Source organism: Lissotriton helveticus, chromosome 4_1 (genome assembly GCF_964261635.1).
Source record: "Lissotriton helveticus chromosome 4_1, aLisHel1.1, whole genome shotgun sequence".
Lineage (NCBI taxonomy): Eukaryota > Metazoa > Chordata > Amphibia > Caudata > Salamandridae > Lissotriton > Lissotriton helveticus.
The window spans coordinates 488,801,441-488,809,229 of NC_136063.1; positions in this window are offsets into that span (position 1 = coordinate 488,801,441).

Consider the following 7,789-nt stretch of genomic DNA (forward strand, 5'->3'; position numbering starts at 1 on the left):
AGGTGGCAAAGTTAATGCATTGTCCTTAATATATGTAAAGACACCCCTAAGGAAGGCCTCCTAAAGCCCAGGAGACAGGGTGCATTTTATTAAAGGAGATAACATGTAATTGCAAGCTTATATGTTCCTATAGTGGCCTTTACCATTGAAGGACACTATAACTTATAGACGGTCTATTGGATAACATGGGCTGGCACACGGACAAACCCGAGGATGGGAGCTCCATTATGTTACAGTGTCATGTTTGGTATCAAACAACGTGCCTCCTCACCCCAGACACGTATCTTGTGTTGAGGACAATGTAGTATGCACCCATGTGGCCAGCTGAGAGGTTGCCCACCTGAGTGCCCCATTTTCTCAGTGCTCGGGCTGGCAGCAGGCGCTTGCTTCTGCCAAGACAGGATTCTGACCTCTTGCCAGGCAGTGTGAACACTCCCAAGATTCAGGAGCAAATGCTGGAGCAGGAAGGAGGCCACATCTCTTACCTCTCAGGATAGCTAGTGAAGTGGCACATCAAGGCGGTGAGCTTCAAAGGCTACACCGCCTCTGATATGCCAAAGGGCTACTCCAAAGAAGTAAATAGTCTACCCCCTGCATGTTTGATTTGGTTTTGAATTTGTAAAGCGCAACAACTACCCAATGACATCAAGGTGCTGTAGTCACAGCCATCCAACATAGAACAGAGTTACTCAGATCCAACTTCACTCAGGGGAAACTGCCTAAATAGTGTCAAGCCAAGAGCCTTTCTAATAGGCAGATGTTCAATAATGGACGTCTGAGACTGTGGAAGCAAATTCCAAAGTCTGGCAGCGGCGACTGAGAAGGCTGTTTCTCCATCTCTTCCTCCAGACACTGGGTACAATACCCAGGTTGTGGTTGACAGAGCGAAGGTTTCTACCTGGAATATACAGATGGAACATGTTTTTAACCCCAACAGGGCTCGCAAGGTAGATAGGCTTATAAATAGTACACATGGATTTAAATATAACGCTCTTCCTGATGGGGAACCAATGCAGCTCACCCAACCCTGCAGCTGCTAAGTGGCGCTTAGGAATGCCAAAAATGGCTCTGGCAAGCGCATTCTGTATCACCTGGAGTTTTGCCTGGGTGCTGATGTTCAAGTCCAGGTATAGGGAATTACTATAAACTAGTCTTGACATGACCAAGGCAGTGCCACCTGCTTCCGCACAGAAAAGGGGATAAAAGGAAAGATCTTCTTTAACTTCCTTATAAGCCAGAAGCAGGTGGGCAACTGTGTGATTGGCCTGTCCATTCAAAGACAACTCAGTTTCTAGGATTATCCCAAGAATTTTTACCTTTTCAGCTGGAATCGGACGGGTGCCTAGGGGGTACGGCCACCAATTATCTCCAGGACAGGTGGGAAATTGGGTATGCAGGAGGTGTTCACCTCCAGAAGGCTAGCCACAACTCTAGGGTGTACTGCTTGGTCTGTACAGCTAAGGAAGACTTCTACCATTTTTAAAAGTGGTAGAAATAGTGTGTTGTGGGTAGAAAAGGTGACCTACACCCCCGGATGTGGTCACCTCAGGGGCGGATTAGCCGTTGGGGCAAGTAGTCCATTGAACACTTGCACCCACACCGCAACATCCCTAAATCTAGTATTTAAGAGCTACCCTTGACACCACAACCTCAGTTCTGAATCAACTTGCATCATAGAGGACAATGAAGAAACCTGTGTCGGCGACAATAGGACTTTCCCAAACCAAAAGAGGAATACTCTGCACCCGTGGCAGCGCTCCTGAAACTGCCTGATTGAGAATTGTCTTCGGCTAAATCTTAGTTCCCTCAGACAGATGGATCGCTGTGAGAGTCTAAAGCACCTCAGAGTCCCTGGACTAGTGGCACTAGTCCCCTGCAAACTGCAGGTAAAACAATGCTCCGAATCCAAAAACATGCTGGCCATCAGGCCCTCAGAGGGATCCCCCAAATCCAGTTGGTTTAGTGCATTGTGGGAACTGTAGTCCTGGCTTCCCCGAAGTTACAGGCATCTACCATGTTTCCTGGGACCACCAGATGTCAAAGTGCCCATTTGCTTTGCTTACTGTTGCCAAGGCTTGTTGGCCACCAGTCAGATAACCGACCCCTACAATCGGTGCTGCATCTAGAGGGGACTCCATCCAATTTTTGTCAAACATCAGCAGCGACCCTGTTGTTGTATTGTTCCATCTTGTTCCCCGCTGTGAAAGCAGTAAAAGCAGCTCTTATGCAGCTCCCGTTCAGCACCAGGGACAGTAAAATTGAACTGACTGTTGTGGCTTGGTCCTGGTATCCACATCCCGTTTACCCTTTGTAGGTTCCACGCAACTCGACCTGCAAGTGAGCAATTGTCACTAGTGGTTTTTATTTTGCACTGATTTTCGATTGCTTAAAAAATCCATAACTCTTGTTATTTATATCCCATTTAATTCATTTTGGTGTATAAATTAAGATAAAAAATTGTGTCTTTTTATATATTGTTGTCAGATCAATTAATGGTGCTCTGAAATACTTAACACATGTTCCTCTAATAAAGCCTGACTGCTCTTTGCCACACTACCAGGACAAATGTTCAATTGTGTGAATCCAAGGGCTTTTTTTGTGTTTTGTGATAGTATTGCATGTGAAGCCTAACCAGCATCACCACACAATACTCCACCTTCTTACACAAAACTACACCATGAATCAATTGTCTTTAGAGATGGGGTATTGCAGGCTAACCTTCCATGAATGCCGTACTTGCCCAGTCGTTTCCAAATTGAGGAAATGTGAACCAGTTTCCTTTCAGGGGTGTAATACAAAATGATTGGCCGCATCTGCATAATATGATGATGTTCCACGGAGCTTCCTATATCTCACAGATATTTATTAACCTTGGGGCCCTCTTGAAGGGTTGGGGCCTCTGGAGGATTTGGAGCCTCCTACCGCAGGGGCCTGTGTTAAACCTCAGTTTAATTTACTCTATTTAGAGAGGCCTCTTTATCCTTGGAAGTGACGTGTTTCCTATCTCCTGATTAGATTGGCAGCCATCTTGAAATTCACCCATGTGTAAATAACCTTTTTCACTGTAAAATGATGAGCTTCATTTCGTTTAGAAATAGCTTTATAACCCTTCCCAGAATGATGAACCGCAACAGCTCTTTTCTGAGGCTGTCAGAAATACCATTTAACCTGGGCTTGATGTGTTATCACAACCGTGAATACTCCAGAGAAAAGCAACAACATTATTTAAAAAAAAAATGTACAGGCCGGCAGTTGCACTACTGATAACCACGTAATCATCTACTTATTCTGATTACCTCACTGGCTGATTGTAAAGCAGTAAGGGTGTGCCATTTCACAGAAGACCACTGATCAAGGCCTTATATTTTGACTAATAAATTGCAACAATGGGATTTTTGCATGCGTTGTTACACGATGTTAGGAGTTGGCGACGTATATGAAGATCAGATAGATATTCATTTGTTAAAACGTAATCTTAAAAAGGGTACTTTCAATTTTCGGTGACTGTTTATGGTGGGTTATGTGTGTGAGACCAAATGTGTGCTCTTGTCATGATGCCGCTGCCTTGAAGCAACAAAAGGTTAGGAGAGATAGTGTATGAATCTGAGATATTGAAGAGAGTCCTTTAGAGCTGGTGAGTAGGCTCATGTGGAAAGCTCCAAGTGATAGAAAGACACAGAGAGAGTGATTATGCGTGTGTATGTGTACACGTACACACCGGATGTGCTCCGATCATAGCATGTACAGTGAGACATGGCAGTTAGAATACACAGTGGGAAGAGTTGCACCTTGATAGTTACCAGAGTTAATGCACAGTTGGAGTTGTTCCAAGACGTTTTTAATACATATGTCGTTGTGTATGGGCATTCTTAGACTTGCTACAAAATGGTGGTGATTTAAATTAATTGAGCAAAGACAGCCTAGTTCCAGAATATAGTATCCTCATTAAACGTGTTAATGCCTTGCGTTAGAATTCAGATTTAGATCTTAAAGGACAGATTGCTGGATTAGCTCGAAGCAATTGCTTTACAAAATATCCAGAAGTATTTTCGCTAGAGAAAGTTTATGCTTTACTATTGTATGTAAATATTTTAATCCAGACTTCATTGCTAAACTGCTACATGTTATGTAATTGAGGTTCAATTTTAGGTAATTCTGATCAGACTTAGTTTCTTTAACAGTTAACTTAAATAAGGCCTTCGATTCACTATTAGTTAAGTTACTAAAATAGAAATATCCACCTGTACCAAATACGGGATTTCAAACTTTTATTCTGAGCTGAGAAAGATAACCAATGCTAGATTATTAATAGGCTTTTGTAGTAACCACAATAGCGATGCAGTGGAACCAGCTGTCTGAATACTTGTCTCTCCCTTATTTAGTAAATTTCTAGTTTAAAAGCCGAGAACAGTGCACTTTATTGCTGCTCAACGGATTTGCTTAGCCTGTCTCCCATCTAAATCGTGACCCACTACTCAATCCTAGAATTTTGGACCTCATCCTAAAATATTTTAGCAATGTATTTCTCTACATAATGTACTGGATTATCTATTTCTGGTTACTGTAAGATTTGTACATGTTGGACTTCAACGTTATATTACATTTGAACTGTTTTATAGACTACCTTGTGTTAGGACGGGAATGTCCCGTGCATGGTAGTACAGATGGGCACCCCTACCCTACTCAGACTGATCCCAGCTGTAGATTAGCTGATATCCTGAATTTTTTGAACCGTCACACATGATTGCATACTAAGGCCTAAGCCTTATATCTGGCCATGAGACCCAGGACCTGGCTCTGAGGTCTGTAAGGGCACACCAAGCACACATTGTATTCAACATGGGGCCACTGTCCATTTGCTGAGACATTTACTTTAAGCGGTGGTAGCAGCATACTCCTATTCTGAAAGATATTACTAAACAGACCTTTTTTCTGTGTAGGTGAAAATGTGGTGCGCACAGTCCTCACTTGAGTAAAACTCTAATTAAATGTAATGCGCACACCTTGCAGTGACATCCCTATGTGTGTGCTGTACGTATAGTGGTGGTAGAAGGACTATTGTCAGTGCACCGTTGCAGAGACCAGTGGAATCTGCTTGCCCCTGGTAAAACATAGAGCAAAATGGGGTTTGTGGTAGTAGAACCTTTTCATACAGTGGTAGTGTACTGCACACATTCCATAGAAGTATGAAGCATCAGACACTGAAATGTGAGAAGATGGAGATAGGGCTGCTTTTGAAATTCAGCAGTGACCTTTGTGAGCAAAGACCTGCTGATCATCCTTTCCTGAACCCCGCCATTTGGCTGATGGTGGGTGTGGGTAGTTAAGAACGAGGCTTGCTCTTGTTTTGCAGGTGAATCTTCTAGGCAGGGCCTGCCCCATGGTGCTACTTCAGAAGGCTGATGACAGCCAGATGAAGAGCCTTCACACTTCATTGTGCTTATCGTTAGAGTTCTCCAGTTTGGAGACAGCTTTGTCATTACCTGCTGTCAGAGCCATCACATTCAACAAAAACTGTCTGCTCCGCAAAAGCTCTGCAATAGAACATATGCTTGAAAGGAAAGAACTTCAAGGTGGTTCGAGAACACCTACAATGTGATCACAAGCTGTGCCTGGAAAAGGACTATAAAGGGCAGATCCAAGCTATTCCTCTGGTTGCAGTGCAAGTTTCTTAATGACCAGAGGTGGGAGTGCTCCACAGAGTAATTGAAGAACTACTGAGATCTGGGACTTGTGTCTACGACAGCCACTCTCCCAGAGGTGAGGTGTCATCACCAGAAGTCTGCACCATGTTATTAGATGAGCTGTGGGTCTGCCTGGTGTCTGCGAGTCAACCTAGCCTGCTGAGAGAGGGTAATGAGTACCTGACCCATCGGGAACAAACCTAGCCATTGGTCCTGAATGTGGGACAGCCTTTGATGAGCGAACAAAATTAAGGGGACTGTAACCTGCAGTGACCCAAGTCTATTCGTGCTCTCCTTGCCTTCCCATTCGTTTTTTGACCATGCTTCATATGCCTGCACTGCTAACAGCCTGAGAGCATAAGCATCAACATGAACGTAATGTGACAGCCCTCTGCCAGACACGTAATTTGGGGCCATATGTAGGTAATCCGATTTTACCGATTCTAAAATACTGAATTTTACCGAATCGGTATTTTAGAATCGGTAAATGGTATGTAGATAAAAAATCGGTAAAAAATACCGATTCGGTAAAATTCGGAATCGGACAATCGGAAAGAACTGAATCGGTAAATACCGATTCGGTAAAATCCGAATCGGAAAGCAAACAAAAGTGAAACGTAAGTAGGCAGCCAATCAGGTGCTACCACCCTAACCCTCGCTACCAGTTAGTGGCTACACAGGCAGCTGCAACTAATTAGAAGCTTCTGGAAAGGCAGTTGGAGCTGAGCTGAGTCCCTGAGCAGCAGAAATAGTTTTGAGCACTTTTAAAACTGCAAAATGGCAAGCAGCAAAGAAAAAGAGCAGCCAGAGAGGAGGAGGAAACTCAAATTCAGCAGCATGGAGCTGCAGGTCCTTGTTGAGGAGGTGGTGAAGGTGCACCAAACACTGTTTGGCAGGCTGTCCCTCACTGTGGCAGAATCTGCCAAAAGGAAACTCTGGCTGGACATACTAGACAAAGTTAATGCAGTTGGGGTGACTACCAGAGACACAGAGGACCTGAAAAAGCGATTCTACGACCTCAGGAGCCAAACCCCCAAAAAATTGGCTGAACACCACAAGCAGGCAACAAAAACTGGAGGAGACAAGAACCCAGCACCCTCCCCCCCCTTACTGACCTGGAGGAGATGGTGGCCTCAACCATTGAACCAGACAGCGTCTGCAGACTGGGAGAAGTAGACAGCTCAGCCAGAGCTGCAAGCAAAAAAGGTAAGACAAATGCACAGCATTCCCCCCATACCATCATCCTTACCTGTACCCTTTGTGGCCAAGTGAACCCCAGTCCAGTACTGCTAGCACTATACAGGAGCAATGCATCATGGTATATGTAGTCAGGAAATGTAATAACATGTCATACAGCACAGCAACCACTAAGTTAGGGAAATGATTGCAGAGAGAATAAAGCTAAAGTGATAAATATTTAATTGTAGTGACTGTGAGACAGTAGCGCTTAGCTAATGTACGCTCATATGTCCACAGGTGAATCGTCTCGCAGGCGTTCGCAGGAGACTGAAGGCACACCACCAAAGAGGGAGGAGAGTCAGGAGCCAAGTCCAACTACCCAGAACGTACCACAGGACACAGGTGCACCAAGTAGCCATCCTCCTGCACAAGACTCAGAAATGGCTCCAGAGTTGCAGGCGTCCCCTCGCAGATCTCAATCCCCTCTGTTGCTGTCATCCCCAGAAATGCCAGCATCACAGCATGACACAACACCTGCATCACAACCAAGCAGGAGGCATGTTGTGGCCCCACTTCTAGAAATGGAGTCATCAGCAGCTGACATGAAGGGGGACGAAACGCACAACTTGCCTGAGGATGTTAGCTCTGGCACACTGCACTCCAGTGCAGGGGTGGGCCATACTGGTGCAAGACTCCGCAGAGTCCTAGAAAGGCCAGCAGATGCACCTGTGGAGGGTCCAAGTGTGTTCCGTGGCCTGGAGGGGAGCATGGTAAGAATCCAGAGGATGCAGGGAAGAGCCATCCAGTCATGCCAACGCCAAACGAGGTCCCTGAACAATAACATAGGAGACATAGGGAAGGGCATCAGGGAGCTTGTAGAAGTGAACAAAGAGATGGCAGTAGGGATGCGCGAAATGAGCCAATCA